Source organism: Macrotis lagotis, chromosome 8, assembly GCF_037893015.1.
Source record: "Macrotis lagotis isolate mMagLag1 chromosome 8, bilby.v1.9.chrom.fasta, whole genome shotgun sequence".
Classification (NCBI taxonomy): domain Eukaryota; kingdom Metazoa; phylum Chordata; class Mammalia; order Peramelemorphia; family Peramelidae; genus Macrotis; species Macrotis lagotis.
Genome location: NC_133665.1, coordinates 54,714,331 through 54,735,366, shown reverse-complemented (window position 1 = coordinate 54,735,366; position 21,036 = coordinate 54,714,331). Strand labels below are relative to the sequence as shown.

Below are 21,036 nucleotides of genomic sequence, written 5' to 3'. Positions count from 1 at the left end.
CTATTGTTTCTTCAGTCACATTCAGATTTCTTCACCTGGATTCATGGTCCTTCAACTTCTGTTGCCACCTTATTTTTCCAGTTTTATCTTAGGTTTCTTCTCCTTTTTGTGTTCCTGGTTCCAGACACACACAAGAGTACTTGCTTCCTTCCAGTCATATCTTATTCTTTTTTTTTAAAAGTTTTTGCAAGGCAAATGGGGTTAAGTGGCTTGCCCATGACCACACAGCTAGGTAATTATTAAGTGTCTGAGACCGGATTTGAACCCAGGTACTCCTGACTCCAAGGCTGGTGCTTTATCCACTATGCTACCTAGTTGCCCCCACATCTTATTCTTTCTACCACCCTGCCTATGTTATTCTCATCCCTATAATATTATCTTTGTTGTCTCTTTTTTGAATTCCAAATCATCTTTTAAAACCTCCTTCAGGGAATTTTCTGTGATCTTATCAATTCTTAATAGCATTTATCATTCTGGGCTTCACTTTGCAGTTTTCTTAAATGCAGAAGGGATTTTTTTTATATTGTAAAGGTGTTCTTTCCACTTGCTATACTGTAAATTTAATGAACATATGAATTCATGTAAATTTTTCTCCTTTTATAAACCTCATTGTTAATCCTCACTCCACATTCATTTCAATAGATGTGTGTTGAATCTATAAAATAAAGACATGAGATTAGTTCTCAAAACTACTTTCAAACTCCTAACAATTCTGATTCTGTGACATTAGAAATCCATTTTCTCTTCCATGAATTCTACTCACTTTTGTTGATGTTCTATCTCAGACAGTAGCGGTTTGATATGTTTATTTTATGCATTTAAATAACCCTTGGAACTATGATTTCATCCATGAATAGTCCCCACCACTTATAACCTGCAGGTAGTGGGTACAGCGAATAGAGCCTCAGATCTGGAAGCAGGAAGATGGAAATTCATATACAGCCTCAGACACTTACTAGCTATGTGATCTGAACCCAATATCAACACTACTTTTTAATATAGTATTAGTCATGTTAGTTTTAATAATAAGAGAAGAAAAAGAAATTGATGGAATTAGAATAGACATTGAGAAAGCCAAACTTTCACACTTAAAGATAATATGATGCTATTCTTTTTAATTACACCTATTGTTTAAAGATTTTTTATTTTGAGTTTTACAATTTCTCCCCTAATCTTACTTCCCTCCCCAACCCCCCACAGAAGGCAATTTGTCAGTCTTTACATTTTTCCATGGTATACATTGATCCAAATTGAGTGTGATGAGAGAGAAATTATATCCTTAAGGAAGAAACATAAAGTATAAGAGATAGCAAGATCAGACTATAAGATATCAGGGTTTTTTCCTAAATTTAAGGTAATAGTCTTTGGACTTTGTTCAAACTCCACAATTCTTTCTCTGGATACAGATGATATTCTCCATCACAGATAGCCCCAAATTGTCCCTGATTGTTGCACTGATGGAATGAGCAGGTCCATCAAAGTTGATCATCAGACCCATGTTGCTGTTAGTGTGTACAGTGTTTTTCTGGTTCTGCTCATCTTGCTCAGCATCAGTTTATGCAAATCCTTCCATACTTCCCTGAATTCCCATCCCTCCTAGTTTCTAGTAGAACAATAGTGTTCCATGACATACATATACCACAATTTGTTAAGCCATTCCCCAATTGAAGGACATTCACTTAATTTCCAATTCTTTACCACCACAAACAGGGCTGCTGTGAATATTTTTGTACAGGTGATGTTTTTACCCTTTTTCATCATGCCTTCAGGGCATAGACCCAGTAGTGATATTGCTGGATCAAAGAGTATGCACATTTTTGTTGCCTTTTGGGCCTAATTCCAAATTGCTCTCCAGAAAGGTTGGATGAGTTCACAGCTTCACCAATAATGCATTAGTCTCCCAGAATTCCCACATCCCTTCCAACATTGATCATTCTGCTTTCTGATTATATTGGCCAGTCTGAGAAGTGTGAAGTGGTACCTCAGATATGCTTTAATTTGAGTTTCTGTAATAAGTAGTGATTTAAAACAATTTTTCATATGACTGGATCATTTTGATTTCCCAGTCTATAGATTGCCTTTGTATATCTTTTGACCATTTGTCAGTTGGGGAATGGATCTTTTTGAAAATTTGTCTCAGTTGTCTGAATATTTTAGAAATCAATCCTTTGTCAGAAATACTAGTTGTAAAAATTGATTTCCAATTTACTACATTTCTTTTGATCTTGGTTACAGTGATTTTATCTGTGCAAAAGCTTTTCAATTTAATGTAATCAAAATTATCTAGTTTGTTTTTATAATGATGTTCTCCATCTCTTCCTTGGTCATAAACTGCTTCACTTTCCATAGATCTGGCAGGTATACTAATCCTTGAGCTTCTATTTTGCTTATAATATTGTTTTTACATCTAAATCCTGTATCCATTTATTTTAGGTTTTTTTTGCAAGGCAATGGGGTTAAGTGGCTTGCCCAAGGCCACACAGCTAGGTAATTATTAAGTGTCTGAGGTTGGATTTGAACTCAGGTATTCCTGACTCCAGGGCCTATGTTCTATCCACTGTACCACCTAGCTGCCCCTCCTATATCCATTTTGATCTTATCTTGGTGTAGGGTGTGAGGTGTTGGTCTAATCCAAGTTTCTTCTATACTGACTTCCAATTTTCCCAACAGTTTTTATTGAAGAGAGAGTTTTTATCCCAATAGCTGGACTCTTTGGGTTTATTAAACAGTAGATTACTATAATCATTTCCTGCTATTGCACCTAGTCTGTTCCACTGATCCACCACTCTATTTCTTAGCCAATACCAGATACTTTCAATGACTTTACAATATAATTTTAGATCTGGTAAGGCTAAGCCATATTCTTTTGTACTTTTTTTCATTGAATCCCTGGAAATTCTTTACTTTTTATTTCTCCATATGAATTTACTTACAATTTTTTCTAACCTATTAAAGTAATTTTTTTTGTAATTTTGATTGGTAGGGGATTAAACAGGTAGTTTAGTTTGGGTAGAATTATCATTTTTATTACATTATCTCAACCTATCCATGAGCAGTTGAAGCTTGCCCAGCTATTTAAATCTGATTTTATTTGTGTGGGAAGTGTTTTGTAATTTCAAAAAGTTTCTGAGTCAGCCTTGTCAGGTAGAATCCCAGGTATTTTATATTGTCTGAAATTACTTTGAATGGGATTTCTCTTTCTAGTTCTGAGTGCTGCATCTTGCTAGTCATATGTGGAAATGCTGAGGATTCATAAGGGTTTATTTTATATCCTGCAACTTTACTTAAGTTGCTAATTATTTCTAGTAGGTTTTTAGATGATTTCTTGGGATTCTCTGGAGATATATATATATATATATATATCATCTGCAAAGAGTGAGAGTTTTGTCTCTTCCTTCCCAATTCTAATTCCTTCAATTTCTTTTTCTTCTCTTATTGCTGAAGCTAACATTTATAATAAAATATAGAATAGTTTTGGTGATAATGGGCATCTTTGTTTCACCCCTGATCTTATTGGGAATGCCTTTAGCCTATCCCCATTGCATAAAATGCTTGTTGATGGTTTCGGGTAGATTTTGCTTATTATTCTAAGGAACAGTCCATTTATTCCTATGCTCTCTTGTTTTTAGTAGAAATTGGATTTTATTAATTTCTCCCTTAATTTTTAGAATTTCTAATTTGATATTTAATTGGGGATTTTAATTTGTTCTTTCTCTAATTTTTTAGTTGCATGTTTAGTTCATTGATTTCCTCTTTCTCCAATTTATTCATGTAAGGATTTAAAGATATAATATATCACCTCACAACTGCCTTGACTGTATCCTATAGGTTTTGGTATGTTGTTTCATTATTGTCATTATCTAGGATGAAATAATTAATTCTTTCTATAATTTGTTGCTTGATCCACTCATTCTTTAAAATGAAGTTATTTAGTTTCCAATTAGTTCTGGGTCTATATATCCCTGTCCCTATATTGCATATGATTTTTATTGCATTGTGATCTGAGAAAGATGTATTCACTATTTCTGCCTTTCTGCAATTGATCATTAGGTTTTTATGCCCTAGTAAATGCTCAATTTTGTTTTAAGTGCCATGTACTGCAAAAAAAGTATATTCCTTTCTATCCCCATTCAATTTCCTCAATAAGTCTATATCTAGGTTTTCTAACAATCTACCTCTTTAACTTCCTTCTTGTTTATTTATGATTAGATTTACCTAAGTCTGAGAGAGGCAGGTTGAGGTCTTCCATTAGTAGAGTTTTGTTGTCTGTGTCTTCCTGTAGCTCTTTCAACTTCTCCCCTAAGAATTTGGATACTATACCATTGGGAGCATACATATTTAGTATTGAAATTACTTTATTTTCTATGGTACCTTTTAGGAGGATATAGTTTCCTTCCTTATCTCTTTCAATGCTATCTATCTTTGCACTTGCTTTGTCTGAGATAAGGATTGTTACTCCTGCTTTTTTTTACTTCAGCTGAAGCAAAATATATTTTGCTCCAACCTTTTACATTCTCTCTCTCTCTCTCTCTCTCTCTCTCTCTCTCTCTCTCTCTCTCTCTCTCTCTCTCTCCATATATATATATCTGTTTCTAATGAGTTTCTTGTAAGCAGCATATTGTGGTATTCTGGTTTTTAGTCCACTGTACTATTTGCTTACATTTTAGGGGAGAGTTCATCCCATTCACATTCAAAGTTATAATTACTAACTCTTTATTGCCCTCCATTTATATTTCCCCCCTTTTCCCCTTTATCAATATTCCCCACTATGTTGTTTCTGAACATCACCATTCTCAGTGTGTTTGCCCTCCTATATCAACCCCTCCCCTTTCCCCTTTCCCTTTCCCCCTTCTTCTTTCCCTTCCTTCTGTTGGTTACCCTTTTTCTCCCCTCCCCCTCCCATTTTGAAAGGTAAGATATGTTTCTTAACTGAGTTTGTGTAAGTTAACTTTATGTGAAGTCCTTCCCCTCCATTCCAGTAGGTCTTTTGTACCCCTTAATGTAATGAGATTTACCCCATTCAATCTCTTCCATCCTCCTGTCTCCTTACTGTCCCCCTTTTTAAGGAGGAATTGTTTTTAAATCATTCTATCTGAGTCACAGAAAAGTCATGAGTGTCCATCACTTCTGGCTAATAGAGTTACAATTCTCAAGAGTTATTAGAGTCTTTTTCCCAGGTAGGATATAGCCAGTTTCATCTTATTGGACAACAATCTCATGGATAAGTCATGAGTGACCAACACTTCTGGCTAAGTATATTCTCTTTAATAGAGTTACAGTTCTCAAGAGTTAGGAGAATCTTTCTCCCAGGTGGGGATATAGCCAGTTTCATGTTATTGGATAGCAGTTTTTTCTTTACCCTTTTTTAAAATTTTTTCATGTGTCTCTTGAGCCTCCTTTTTGATGTCCAAATTTTCTATTTAGCTCTGATCTTTTCATCAGGAAATATTGGAAGTCTCCCATTTCATTGAATGCCCATCTTTTCACCTGGAAGAGAAGGCTCAGCTTTACTGGATAGTGGATTCTTGGCTGTATTCCAGGTTTCCTTGCTCTTCGGAATATCTCATTCCAGGTCCTTTGATCCCTTAATTTTGGTGCAGCCAGGTCCTGTGTAATCCTTACTATGGTTCCTTGGTATTTAAATAGTTTCTTTCTGTCTGCTTATAAGATTTTCTCTTTTATTTGATAGTTCTGGAATTTGGCCACAACATTCTTTGGTGTTTTCATCTTATGATCCCTTTCAGGAGGGGATCAATGTATTCTTTCAGTAACTATTTTGCCCTCTGGTTCCATGATATCAGGGCAGTTTTCCATCATTAAATCCTGTAATATTAAGTTCAGGCTTTTTTCCTCTTCAATGTTTTCATGAAGACCTATAATTTTCATGCTGTACTTCCTTGAACTATTCTCGAGGTCAGTGATTTTGCTAATGAAGTAATTTACATATTTTTATTTTTTTCTATCTTTTGGTTTTGTTTAACAGAATCTTTTTTGGCTCATGAAGTCATTAGTCTCCACAGTTTCCATTCTTTTTTGTAGAGAAGAATTTTCTTCATTTACCTTTTGCAACTCCTTTTCCAATTGGTCAATTCTATTTTTGAAGGAGTTTTCCATTTGCTCAAGTGTAGTTTTGAGCGAATCATTTTCTTTTTGCATTTGCCCAATTGAGGATCTGAGAGAATTGTTCTCATTTTGTATTTGTCCAATTGTACTTTCCAAGGATTTGTTTTTCTTGTTGTGAGATGTTAATTTTCTCTTGCAACATGTTAATTTTCTCTTGAGTTTCTTTTCTCAATTTTTCCAATTGATTTTTAAACTACTTCCTTATTTCTTCAAGGAAGTCTTTCTGGGATGGAGACAAATTCATATTCTTCTCAGAAGTGTTACATCTCTCCAGGTTAGAATCTGTTTCCCCTAAGTATTTTTCCATAGGTTCCCCCCTTTCTGATGGCCTTTTTTCATTTTCCTAGGATTGTGTATTTGGGGAGGGGCTGGCTCTCAGAGGCTTACTTTTTTTTTTAGGTTTTTGCAAGGCAAATGGGGTTAAGTGGCTTGCCCAAGGCCACACAGCTAGGTAATTATTAAGTGTCTGAGACCAGATTTGAACCCAGGTACTCCTGACTCCAGGGCTGGTGTTTTATCCACTGTGCCACCTAGCCACCCCTGAGAGGTTTGCTTTTGAAAACCCTAGATGCTTTGTTCACTTTACTTAGTAATTCCAAGGGATATGCAGTAGGGGGTGCTGGTTGTTTTCTCTAGAATGCTTGAGGCCCTCAGCAGCAGGGTCTGATTTGACCTTGAACAATAGGCTGGACCTTGGGGTAGGGAGTTAATCTCCCTTTCAGATGAGTGAACTCTTTGCCCACACCTGATCTCTGGGGGGGGGGGGTGTTTACAGTTAGTTCTGTGAAGAGTACTCCACAAAAAGTATGGAGCTCAGGCCCCCAACCCCAGATCGATTTCCAGGAGTGCTCTGTAAGTTTTCTGGGGCTCACCAGAGCTCCTCTACCCGCCAAAGATTCTGTGGCTAAAGTTGGTCCTTGGACCTGCCACTCACCAAAGCCCTGGTCCTGGCTTGGTCCTCTGGCTTCCCCCTACTGCTGTCCCTATTCTGGTCCTCTGCTCTCCACTTCAAGTTCACCCACGATCCCCTGAGACAGACCTTGTCATAGGTGTTCTCCTACCTTCTCTTTCTGGGTTTTGTCGATCAAATTTCTGTTAAGAGGTTTTTTCATGTCATTTTTGAGGGGGAACCAGGAGCACTTAGAACAGTGCCTGTCTTCTCTCCACCATCTTGGCCAGATATGTCCTCTTCTAATTTTTTTTAATGACCTTCCATTTCATGCTACTTTCAAAGTAGCCAGTTCTGCTACTTTCAAAAACTTTAACTTGTTCCTATATTATTATATTAGGAATATTTTTAAAAACATAACCCTCATTTCAAGTTTGCTTCTCCATTATTTGTCCTGTGAGAAACAGTGAGTGTATAGAAATTGTATCATTGTATTCACAAGCTGCAATCCTTCTGAAGCCTACTTCCTCAATCAAACCTCTGTTTTTTTCAACAATGCTGTAGTTATTGTGTGCAGCAGGAACTGTGAGTGCTAAAGGACTGATCAGTATCATACCTACCCACACCTACTTCTGCCATAAACTCTTAGTAGGAGTTTAGCCCTGGCCAAATTAGCAGCCCAAGTTATTGTAATATTTATGTATTTTTTAATCATTTAAAATGCATTTAAGTATGATACTAGTTTTTTTAATTGGGTTTTTTTCTTATATGCCATTGCTGAAATTTTTAGGAGTTGTATCCCTAAACTTATTATTGAATTTTTAGTGGGATTTTGCATGGCATGATGCTTTTTAGGAACACATATGTTGTGTTATGGCAGAACTAACTATAGGTTGGTATAAGGTGTTGATCTAAACCTGATTTCTGTCAAACTTTTTTCCAGTTTTCCCAGAAGTTCTTGTCAAATGTTGTTCTAGTAATTTATGATCTTGGGTTTATTAGTCAGTGAGTTTGTTTGCTTATTTTCTTCCTTATCTGGTCTATTTTATCTTTTTTTCTGATTTTTAGTCAGAATCATTGGATGTATTTTAAACAGGCACAGATTGCTATTTGAGTTTAGTTCCAGGTGTGTGTGGGGGAGCATTAGGCTCTATGGTAGTTTTAAATACATTCTCTTAAGTATTTTACTTTGTATTTCTTTAACCCATGAAACTGCTTCAAGTTGTCTTGAAAGTAGACTGGGTATAAATCTTAATTGGAAAAAATTTCCTATCATCATGAAAAAGAAATTGTGTTTTTGTTTATGGTAATAAGCTGCACTGAACTATCTATACATATATATGAATTTATCTTGTAACTAATAAAAGTGACCAGAGTCATGGGGTGCCATTTGTGAATAATAAATTCATCTGTGTCATTGTAGTTGTAAGAATCAACCCTGGAAATATAAAATGATACCTGACATTAAAATAGCACTTCATAGTCTGCAAAGTATTTTACATAGATCATTCCATTAGTTGTTAAAAATTGCTCTTCTATTTGGTACTCTCATAATCCAAACCTGCCAGAAACTGTACTGCTTGCTTCACTCTTCTAGAAAACAAGACTTGATGCACACAACTGTGATCAAATATTTTGAATAAGTTAGAAAAGGAATTGAGAAATAATTGTAGGCCCCAGTTTACTAAATTATGAAGTATCCTTCACTTAATATACAATCTACCTTTTCCAAAATGAAACTTGGAAGAGTTAAAATATTAACTTTTTTGTTAATTTTTTATTAATTTTATTCTAGTTGATTTTGTTCTAGAAAAATTGCCAAATTTTCATTAGCTATCTTAGATTTCTTTTCTGCCACAAACTGAAGATTTTGCCAATTAATAATAAAATTGCCAACACCAAAGATAAGTATTACATGCCTGCCTTAGGCAAACCTTTTTGTTTTTGGGCTATTAGGGATGGGAGAAAGTGTTGGCAGGGATTTTTCTTTCTATTTAGATTTACCATCCTGTTCCCCTAATCCTAGAACAGCCCCACCTATTACTTTGATTATATTTTTACCTATTTCATATCCAGTCAGGGCAGCATAGGAAGTGGTGTTTCAAGAGTTAAAATAGAATGTAATATTATATTATGACAAATGAGACATTGCTAAATGGGAAACATTGAGAATAAAAAAATATACTTCCTTAAGCATTAGTTGTAATTCCTTAGGATAAACATGAATTCTTAATATAATCTCAAGCTGAACTTTTGATAAATTCTTTGTGATACACACACACACACACACACACACACACACACACACGATTAGCCTTAAATTTGGTTAGCACCAATATGAGTATTTCTTAGACAAACTTAAAGGAAAGGTTTTTGTCAAAAGTCAAAAGTAGAGGAAGGAAACATGCTTCTTTGGGCCTATTCTGATATAACTCTCAGAATAAAACACAATTCCCAGCACTTCATAAAAATAATATAATGAAGGGGGCAGCTAGGTGGCGCAGTGAATAGAGCACTGGCCCTGGAGTCAGGAGGACCTGAGTTTAAATCCAGCCTCAGACACTTAATAATTACCTAGCTGTGTGACATTGGGCTTGCAAAAACTAAAAAAAAAAAATAATATAATGAAGGTAACATGATTTCACATTATTATTGAAGTCAGTTTTTGAGTGTGAAAGTTGCTTATTTTTTGAAAATATAGTCTTATTCTTCCCCCTCTGCATTTGACACATTACTTACATTTATGTAGCACTCTTAGATTTTCAAAGTGCTTTCTCAAAAGAAAACAAAAACCTGCTGTGAAGATAATTCAATTGTTAATGTACCAGCTTTAGAGATCAAAAATCTAAAGTCAGAGATTTTGTTTTAGGTGTTGTAATCTTGATCACAGTCAGGGCTTGAATCAAAATCTCTTAGCTCCCAAGTCCAGAGTTATTTATTTGACATTATGCCACTTTAAAATAGCAGGCATTGGTTAGTGTTGGATAGGATTTCAAACTGTTCCTTTTATTAGTTGCCAATCCTGATTTCATAAGTAGCCACTCCTCAAATTGTTTTGATGTTTTCTTCCACACATTGCAAGAAAAGTCATATCAATCAATAATACATTCCAGGTACCATGCTAAATATTAAGAGATGCAAAAGGTAAAAGACAGTCCCTCCCTCAAGGAGCTTATAATTTACTATAGATAACATGTTTGAAATACAGTCTCAGGATTCATCAAAATTGTACAATGTCAGCAAAAAAGAGGGTTTGTTTTTTTTAATGTAATCAAAAACTGCATCTTATATAATTTTAAGCAAAAATTTCAAAAAACATATGGTATATTAGTATGTCCTACATATCAGGACACCTGCCTTGTAGACCTAGTTCTGCACTTTGCTCTCATGTGCCCTTTAGCCTTGAAGTCTCCATATGTATGAGAAACTTGGATTAGAAGATACAGTGGAAAGAGCACTGGTTTCATTGTCAGAGGACCTGGGTTCTGTTTCTTAATACCTATATGACCCTATGCAAAGGAAATAAATATCTGGGGCCTCAGAATCTCTGAAAAATGAGGGACTTGGAATATTCCTTCCAGCTGTAGTTTTATGGTCTCTGAGGTCCCTTGTAGTTGTGACATTCTTTGGGTCTGTTCTTTATGCTAATTTGCAAAATAAACAAACAGAGGAAGAAATTTTCTTCTATCCCCATCTGTCCTAGAGCTAAGATTTCTTGAGCAATGTTTAAGCTTTGGTAGGAAACTAGCATGTGTTTTTCTGTTCTGAAAGAGTGGGAAAATGAAGAATCACAGTTCAGATTCTTATCCTCTCTTCCCTCTCCCCTTTACTCTCTTCTCTTTTCTGTTTCCTTTCAAAGAAGCAGTTGCTCTTTGTTGTTACTATTCTATATATTTGTAGCCTAGATTAGAAAGAAAACTGAGGTAAAGGGTCACATAATGAAAACAATGTTAACCACTTTAATTTATATTACTTTTTTTCTAATAGTGGCAAAAACCTGACTCTTGGAGAGAACAAGGCTAGAAGGGAATTTTATATGACAAGAAATGAGCATGTTCTGCTGTTTCTTACTGTTCTGCTTTGTCAAGCATAACGTTATATAGAAATATGAATTGTTAAAAGTATTATCAGTCAAAATAGAGTCATAGGACAAAATGGGGAAATGAAATGATGGTGACTTTAGCTGGGGATATGTCTTTAAATGAAGACCCTGTGGAAACACAATTGAGTGCATTTCATCAACCAGCCAGTCAATATTTATTCAACACCTCCTATGGACCAGGAACTGAGATAAGCACTGGGGTGATACAAAACCCCAAACCAGTCCTCATTCTTGCTTTCAAGGAACCCACTATGTGTACATATATCAAAATATCTGATTTCAAATATCTACCAAAAGTAGTATCCTGATAAATATTTAACAGCCAGTTTTCTAGGGGAAAAAATGTACTCTGGACAGCTTTTAACTTTAGCCTACATTATTAACATTTTCTTCATCACTTTTGCAAGTCTAGACCACCAAAAAAACAATAAAGCAATCCCTGACTTGCAGTACTTGCAGATTTCTGAAGTATAAATATTCACACTGAAAAGGTACCACTAACTGGCAAGAGTTTGCTCCAGTACATATCGGAACTGCAAACTGCAATACTCACTTACTTTGAAGGGTAATGGACTTAACTTCTCAGAGTTTCAGTTCTTCATCTTTAAAATGAGAATAAAAATAACTTAAGACTCTCTACTTTATAGGGTAGTTATGAATTGAAGTTGCTTTGTAAACTGTAAAAATCATCATAAATATCAGTTGTTATGATCATTACTGGAAATACATAAATAGCAATTATTTTGAATCATCAGTCTTTGGAATTTATCAGCATTTTCCTCAACAAGAACTTGAATATTACTTGTTGAGTTATTTATTATAGGATATGTTGGAAACTTTGTCATCTTTTATTTTGTACATTTTTACAAAGTAAATTGTAGCCATATTATAAATATTGTATAGAAAAGACACCAGATGTTTTTGATACAAGATAAAAATGTCTTAAATTATGTCTCAAGTAAATCAAACACAAATTTTGCAAAACAATTATACTTACTCTTTTTTTAGTTTGAATTTAATTCTATTGCTAGAGATTTTGTGGAAATTTAATACCATCTTTTGGTTCAGAAGAATGGAATAACTTCTAACCCCAGCATTCTTCTGCCTATATGAAGTAGATTTTCCATTCCAGGCTCAGAAGAGCAGACAACTTGCCAAATGTCAGTAACTTTGGCATCCAGAGTTTTGTGACTGGTAAAAGACTTTTGAAGTTGGGTCCAGAATGTACTTTAAGTTTTGCTCTGTGTCAGACAAGATCTCCCCTTTTTGATTTTTCTATTGAAAGTATAATTTGGTCAAAATGCCAGCAGAGACTGACACATCATGACTCACTAAAATCTTTAAGATTTGAGGTTTGTGTCTGTAGAAGGTATATTTATTCAATAAGGAACCCCGGCCTTATCTTTACTGAATGAAAACAAGTCTGAGATAATGTATGATAGCCATGGGAGCCTTAGATTATCACCCACTAGACACATACAATCACTGTGGTTCACTGTGATACATTGTTTGTAATGCCAAGAGTCTTTCACCGCTGGATGCTAATGCAGACTACTTCAAATAATAGAAATTGGGACCAAATCCAAAGGCACATAATCAAGAATAGAGGCATAATAGCTACAGAAAAGTCAGGATGGATTGTGGGATACAAGACTAACGACTCAAAGGAAACAATGAAGGGACAATCTGAGGAAACAGGAATATTGCAGAAGTAAAATGGGATTATTTTTAGCAAATGGAATGAAAATGAATCATTCTCTAAAAGATTAGGAAGGATCCTTCTTCTGTATATGGGACAATGTCCTAGAATATGGAGAGAAATCAATTTATTACAAACTGTTCTCATCAATGCATAGTAAATACACCTAACTCAAAGCTTATTAACTCTGACTGGCTTATAATGACGAGCACAACAGTGAGCACTTATGAGCCCTCAAACCTTCAGTGTTACCCCCTAGAACTTTGAAGGGAGTAATAGTCAGGTACATACAACTTTTATTAGTGCAGGTTAGAGTTAGTTAAGTGATTCTCCAAAGTGGTGCTACAATGGAAAGTAATTAATTCTCTTATAGATACTAATTCCTCTAGTATACTCAGCAACATTTCTTAAAGTTCTACTTTATGCAAGGCTCTAGACTAGTAGTTGGAGACCAGGTCTACTATTTAGAGTAGCATAGTTTACCTTGAGATGACTCTTCTTTAAAGGGTTTACTCCAAGCATGGATAAATGATTGTGAGATAAAACAGGATCAGATCCTGCCTCTTGCATGATTTAACAGAGACAGTTTTTAATTGACTGAACCACATATACCATTTACGTATGCTTTTTGCCTAGAAAAGACACCTGATACCCCAGTTAGATCAAGGGTTAAAAGCTTAAGTGTCTTAAATACCAATAAATTACTCATCTTTCTTACCAATAAACTCTCTTAAGTCATATATTTATCTACAATTCACTTTTCTGCCTTTCTACTTACTATCTTTCTCTTTCTCTTACCTGAGCTTATATAGGTTCCATGTTCTTTGCACTTAAGGGCACAAGTTGCTAATTAACTCTTTTGTAATAACTAACTAGTTTCTCTTTGAATACCTGCTAATTACTGGCTTCCTGATTTTTTTTCTATCTTCCTTGCTCTTCCTTACTTGAAAGATGCCATTCAATTTCTCGTAGCCTAGGGCATTCTTAGTAACATACTGAACAGAATTCCCTGTTCCCTATCAGTATTCCATCTTCTTTGAAGAAGGACTCTATATGCTTCTTTGTAAAATAAAGTGAGTCCCTCTTCTAGCATTTCATCTACATTGCCCAACATGCATATTTAATACCCAAGCCCTTGCTTCTCCGAGGTAACATGTCACATGGGGAGAAAAAAATTCAACACTTTAAAGATATAAAACTAAATAAACGTATTTAAACTAATATTTGGTGTTTGTTATTTAAACTACCATATTGGAAGTTGTGAAAAGATACATAATAAACAAAAGATCAAAGACAGGTACTTCCTTTGAATAACTCACAGTCTAATTGGGGAGAGACAAAATGAAACTCAAAAACTCTTTCAGAGAACATTCACAAGTAAGTGCAAAGTAATTATAGACTGAATTTACTCAAGTTTTCTCAAACCTTATAAATGGAATGATAATAACTAAGTAGAGACAACTGGGGAAGGCTTCCCAGAAGAGGAACTTCTAGTTCTGAGGGAAAACTAGAGTTTTGAGGGAAAAGATTCACGTGGCTTGACATGCTAGAGACATGCACAGAAGTTGCATATGTCAATTCCATAAGCATTTATTATACACTAAGTACTGGGAATATAATTAAAGGCAAACACAGCCCTTGCTTTCAAGGAGCTCACACTCTAATCAAAGAAACAATACATAGACCGATGTATAGAAAACAGTATATATAGGATAAATTGGTGGTATTCTAAGAGAGGAAGTTTCTTGAAGAAGATGGACTTTTTGCTTGAAGGAAGTAAGGGAAGCCAAGTAGCAGAGACCAAGAGGAAGAACATTCTAGGCATGGAGACAGCTTGTGAACATGCACAGTGAAAGGATGAAGTGTGCTGTAAGTGTCCCTGGAGCTTAGAATCCATGGAGCAGAGTGAGATCTAAGTGGACTAGAGAGGCAGGAGGGTAGATTATTATTTTTTTAGGGGTTTTTTTGCAAGGCAGTAGGGTTAAGTGGCTTGCTCAAGGCCACACAGCTAGGTAATTGTAATTATTAAGTGTCTGAGGCCGGATTTGAACTCAGGTACTCCTGACTCTAGGGCCGGTGCTCTATCCACTGTGCCACCTAGCTTCCCCAAGAAGGGTAGATTACAAAAACTTTAAATGTCAGAGAGGAGTTTATATTTGATCCTAGAGGGAATAGGGAGTCATTGGAATTTATTGGCTTGTGGAGTGATATGGTCATACTTGAAATTTTAGGAAGAACAATCTGACCACTAAGTGGAGGATAGATTGAAGTGGGAAGAGAATTAAGAAAGGGAGATCAAATAGCAATCATCCCAGCATGAGGTGGTAAGGGACTGTGGTGGAATAGTTTATGTTTCAGAGGCAGGATATATGCAAGAGATATTGCCAAGATAGAATTGACCAGGCTCACCAGTAGACTGAACATACAGAGGAAAAGGCCCAGGAGTCAAAGATGAAGCCTGCATTGTCCTCTATGGTCTCAGCCAAAATCTCAACTTCTCCAAGAAGTTGTTCCCAATCCTCCTTAAGGATAATGCTTCATCTTCCTCATTTGACTGAGCTCCAAGAGAACAGAGATGACCTTTTGCCTTTCTTTGTATCTCAACTGCTTAGCCCAGTAAGGTAATTAATGTTTCTTGATTGTCTTAACAAAAGGAGATTAGAAGAAAGATAATGACTTCTATTTTTGATATGTTAAATATCTATAGGATATCCAGTTTGAGTTGTCTAATAGACAATTAGAGAAATGAGATGAGACTAGGAATGAAATTAGGACTGGATAAATTGATCTGAGAATTTATCTTCATAGAAGTGATTATTGAATGCAAAGAAGTTAATGAGATCAACAAGCAAAATAACATAGAGGGAGGAAAAAAGAAATGGACTCAAAACAGACTACTGAAGCAGTTATGTCCTAGATGAAGAACTAGCAGAGGAATCTGAGGAGAGGTCAGATAGCTAGGCGAGACCTGCAAATTTAAAAAAAAAAACAACCAAAAACAAAAACTTAGAAGACTTGATTGACAGTGTCAGAGCCTTCAGAGAAGTCATGAGGATGAAGGTTGAAGAATGGCCATTAGATTTTGCTAGAGGTCACTATTAATTTTGAAGACAGTAGGGAAAGACATATATGTTACTTCATTATGAGCAACAAGTTCAAACTAGGTAGTCATGAGATCGATAATTTGTGGTCATTAGTGGAGAAAGGAAAAAAATAAAGTTTATCTTTCTGACAAATTCCTATCTTTAGGAGCAGAAGGTAGATAAAAGAACTATCTCTTTGGTTCATTTTAAGTTTATTTTTTATTGTCTCTCCATACCCTTTTTATTAAATGCAAAAACTTATGACGATTTTTAGCATTTGAACTTTGTGTGCTTGCTGTAGATTTAAACAACTCTGGCTCCCTCTTCACACATTTTCGGTAAACTCTGAACAAAATTGCTGTTCTAAGAGCCCACCAGTCATGTGAAAGGGTATTCCATTACATGTTTCCTTCAGTTTACTACAAAATTGATTTCCCCTATCCCTATACTTTTTAAAAATTATCTCTTAAGTATGAAAGAGGTAAGGTCATTTTTATAAAAATTTCATCTAAAAGGTTTAGTTTCATTATATAGTTCCTATTAGACTATCACTGCAGTTTACAAAAAAAAAAAAGCTTTCTTTCAGTATCCTGGAGATGATGGTTTGGCAAATAGCCATTTTACAGAGGAGGAAAGGAGGCCAGAGAGATGAGGCAACTTGGATATCACAATGGATAGTGGGCTGAACCTGAAGTCAGAAAGTCCTAAGTTCAAATCCTGCCTCAGAGACCTATTAGATGTGTGACCTTAAACAGGTCACTTAATCTTTCCCTCAGTTTCAATTGCAAAATGAGAAAAATAACACCTATCACCCAGGAATATTCTGAGGATAAAATGGCATAGTATTGGTGAAATAGTTTGCACACTTCAAAGCACTACATAAATGTTGTTGCTGTTAATTATTAAAGTAACTTGTTTAGATTCATACTTAGATGTACCTGAGGATCAAAGAGATGAGATGCCTTGGCCAGAGTCATATGGTTAGTGCTTTTACACAATATGCTTTTTCTTTACGCTACTTTTAGGTTCTCTAAAAAGACATGTTCAAATAATTTATATTGTAATTCGACTGATTTAGAAGCACCTGATATTTGCTTGGATTTCCAAGGGCAAGCTTTTTCCAGATTGTTACCTGAATAGTTTAGTAGTTTTGGAACTTTCAAATGAGCAGCCAGCCTCTTGTAAACCCTTTACAGGTATCATGATTGTCATCTACTTTTCTTTTTCCTTTTTTTTTAAAGTACAAATAATCTAGGATCAAAAAATTCATCTTGTATACAAGCCCCTAAACACATTAGTTATGGTGAATGTTATGCACAGTATTTTTTTCTACTGTAAAGAAAGTTTCCTTTGTCCCTCTCACCCTGGGGCAGTCAAACCTAGAACTATACTGGAAAGTCTGAGTTCCTCCCACCTACAATTTCCCTCACCCCCACCTCTTTGTCTGACACAGTCTTTTATTTCTTTTTCAGTCTGCCCTGACCCCTAAGCCATGTGCTACTTTAGATCATCAGTTGGAGGCAGTAGTATTATGGTTTGCCAGGACCATGGAATCAGTCTTGTAATCAAGAATGCTAAAAAGTGTCCTAAATAATTTCAACCAGAATTGGATTAAATTTGGCAAAAACTCAGCAAAGTACACATTTTCTAAAGGCAATTTAACCATCTACATAGGTATATTTAAGCCAAAATATGTAATTTGTTTCTTTCAATCATAAGGCACTAATCTGGTGCAAATCCCAATATCAAGGTAATCCCCCCCCCAATTTACTTAATGATATATAGATAGCATGCTTTACTTTTGCTGTAGTATTGAAAGATTCTAATTCTGCTAGATGTCTTTTTGTTATATCAGTGGTGTTTTAATAAATTCAAAGAGCCGAGAAACTTTACTTTTATTATAAGCTTCAGATAGCATATGGCATTATATTGAGACCTAATTTTCCTAAATTCAGTTTGCCTAAAATTAATATTGCGAATATCATATTTATCAAATTTACAGTACTTGAAATATCATAGCATGATTTTCTGACCTCTAAGAGTTTTTTGTTCACTTTTCGGTGTTGTTCAGGATAAATCTTAAATTTCTATACAACAAATGTGGCAAATTTGATGCTTTTAAAGTGTAAGTATGGAATTTAGGTGAAGTCTAAGGATTTAGTGCCCTTATAATTTGCTAAAATTCCATTAGAAACAAGTTGAAGAAAAGCATACACCTCTAAAACAATGGGGGGGGGAATCCATATTCTAGGTATTAATTGTTCTTTAAAAGTTTGTCAGAATTGTCTTTGTAAAACCATTGAAAACAACAGGATTGTTTGTCTTCTGGTAAATCAATTACTGCTAGTCCTGTTTACTTTTATGAGATTAGATAGTTTTAGATCTTTTTGTGATATGCTATTAGTTTGGATTTTTCTATTTTTAAGGTAAGCAATTGCTTTTTTGTGTTCTTAATTTTGTTATCACAGGACTGTGCATATTAGATTCTAAGTTATTTTCATTGCTTCTCATTTTGTTTTTGTTTTAACTTTTTTATTTGTTATTTTTCATTTCATTTTGTGCTCTTTTCTTAATCAGGTTAGCTTATAAATTTTGTTACCCTTTCAATAAACTAGATTTTAGATGTGTTTATTATTTTTCATTTCTGGAATATCCAAATTAATCTTCTGATTTTCAAAATGCCTTTTTTTGCTCTTATTGTAGGTTTATTTGTTAGGTTTTTAATTTTCAAAAATTCTTATGCAGTTCATTAATCCTTTAATTTAAAAAATTGCTATGTATTTTTAGGTGTGTAATTTTTGCCCCAAGGATTGCTTTAGTTGAATACTAGTAATTATAGTATTTTATTTCATCATTATCATTTTCTTTAGCATAATTGTTTATAGTTTATGTGATTTATTGTTTGACCTGTTTGTTATTTAAGTCAAATACTATTTAGAATTTAACTATTTAACCTCCATTTCAGTCTGTCTTTTGTTTTTTCCCCTGAATTGATTACTGTTTTTATTGTATTATATTCTGCAAATACTATGTTTAATATTTTTGCCTTTTTATATTTATTTGTAATTTCTCTGAGCTCTTATACTTAATCAATCTTTGTAAGTATTCATGTAGTACTTAAAAATATGTATATTTATAATGGTCCCATTCAGAAGGTACCATAAATATTTCAATTGTAATTTCTCCAAAAATTTCTTCAATTCTTTATTTTTCTTTTTTGTGTTTTTCTCTTAGCTTTGGCCAACTCCAAGAGAGGAACATTACTGTCTCCTAGTACTTTCATGTTATTTGTCCTCTTAGAATTCAGTTAATTCTTCCTTTATTAATTTAATTGCCACTTGTAGTATGCAATTTTAATGTTAACATTAGTTTGTTTCTGTGAATCCTTTCAGCATAATCTAATTTCCTGGCTTATTTTATACATTTTTATTTTGTCTTTATCTAATATAGCATCATTGCAATTTTTGCAGTTACTTTTTTGGATTCACCTGATCCATAATAAAATTTTTCAACCTCTTTTTTATTCTACTTAACTTTGCTTTTTGAATGTGTTTCTTATAAGTAGCAGATTATAGTTTTCTTTTCTTGAGTATTCTTACTCTATCATTTTACTGAATTGTTTAATCTATTTACATTTAAAGTATGAAATTTAGGTTCATTTTTTCTTTCATTGTGTTTGAAGTAATTTTTGAGTTAGAATTTTTCCCCTCCCTTCTTTTAAGTAAACACATTGATAGTATGATTAGTTTTATTTAATCTACATCAATAAAAAGCTATTCCTAAAGTTCTCTCACATATTCCCCCACCTCTATTTGTCAATGCTTAATCTAGTAACCTTGCTTTATAGTTTTGATTTTTCTTTTATTTATTTTATTCTTCTCCTTTTTTCTCTTTTATTTCACTGTACTTTAAGAGGTTATCTCAAAATCTTCCCTCCTCACTTTCTCTACAATTTCTTTTGTTGTTTTAGTTAACCTTTTTCTAAGACTGATTTCCTTATCTTGTTCTCTCCATTAATTCCTGTCTTTTCTTCCCATTCCAAATTCTTTGATTCATGGTCTGTATATTTATTTATTCCCTCATTAGCTTCTTTTTGTTCCTCATGTAATTAAAGCTTCTCAAGTACCAAGTTCAAGTTCTTTTATAGTCTGGGAATCTGTTCTGTATTCAAAACCTGACCATTATTCAAGTAGCCTGATGCACAGCTGCCAGATAAATGAAGTCAATGCTGGGATTTTAATTAATCTCTAAAAATTATCTCTCAGCAGGTTATTTCTTCATTCTTTGGTGGCTCAGGGGTTTAATTTTACTTCTCTACTATTTAATAAAGTCACAAGCAACCTTGATTGTGGGTATATGAGATAGTTTGAATATGAATGATGCTTTTTAATTACATGAAAGATTTTTTTGAGCAATGGGCAGGTTTTGAATAGCAGGAAATATTTCTGTACTGTGGCATTCTTTCAAGATTTGAGATGGGAGTGGGGATATAGCCCCTGAGATAATATCTGCATTGACATTGCAATTGGTACTATTCACAAAAAAGCTCTCAGTTTGTATGGAATGCATTGGCTCACTCTTTCCTAGATTGTCCTTATATTCCTATGTAAAAATAGGGTCGCAATACAGTGGGTATTGGAGCTCTGGATAAAGTGTTAAACACATCAGGAAGGTGTGTAAAAAGAACGTAATTGTTGTGTCAAATAAAAACTTTTTTAAAGTCTATTCTAACATCACAATTTCTTTTTCAATTTGAAAAATGTAAGAACTAACTCCCTACAAGTTAATAAAAAGTTGTGCAATCTGGAAACTTGATAATAATGTGTTCCAGTTGTAAAGTAATAATCATTCTCTACCTCCTTAATACTTTGGGGGCTAAATTCCTTACCAATGTAACTTTTTCCTCTAAGACCACTCAGCATGTGTATAATCTTCTTTCCCTAGTAAATGCAATGTTGTCACAAGGAGATTGGACTAATTAAACTCTATGGTCACTTGTGTCCTGACACTTTTGACTGAATAACTATAGTAATTCATGTTTAAATGTCAGAGGCAGTCCACCCTTATTTAACATAAGAGACGTATTTCATGCAGCAGTAATGAGCCACAATTCCAGGTATATTTTTTCTTACCAGTCCTT

The 21,036-nt window shown here is 34.4% G+C and overlaps 1 protein-coding gene across 3 annotated transcripts in view; it reads left to right on the top strand.

Annotated features, from left to right (window-relative positions):
* LOC141495598 (lipase maturation factor 1-like) overlaps positions 1-21,036 on the top strand; it is a 702,841-nt gene that overhangs the window by 391,099 nt on the left and 290,706 nt on the right. The gene's annotated exons all lie outside the window — the stretch shown is intronic.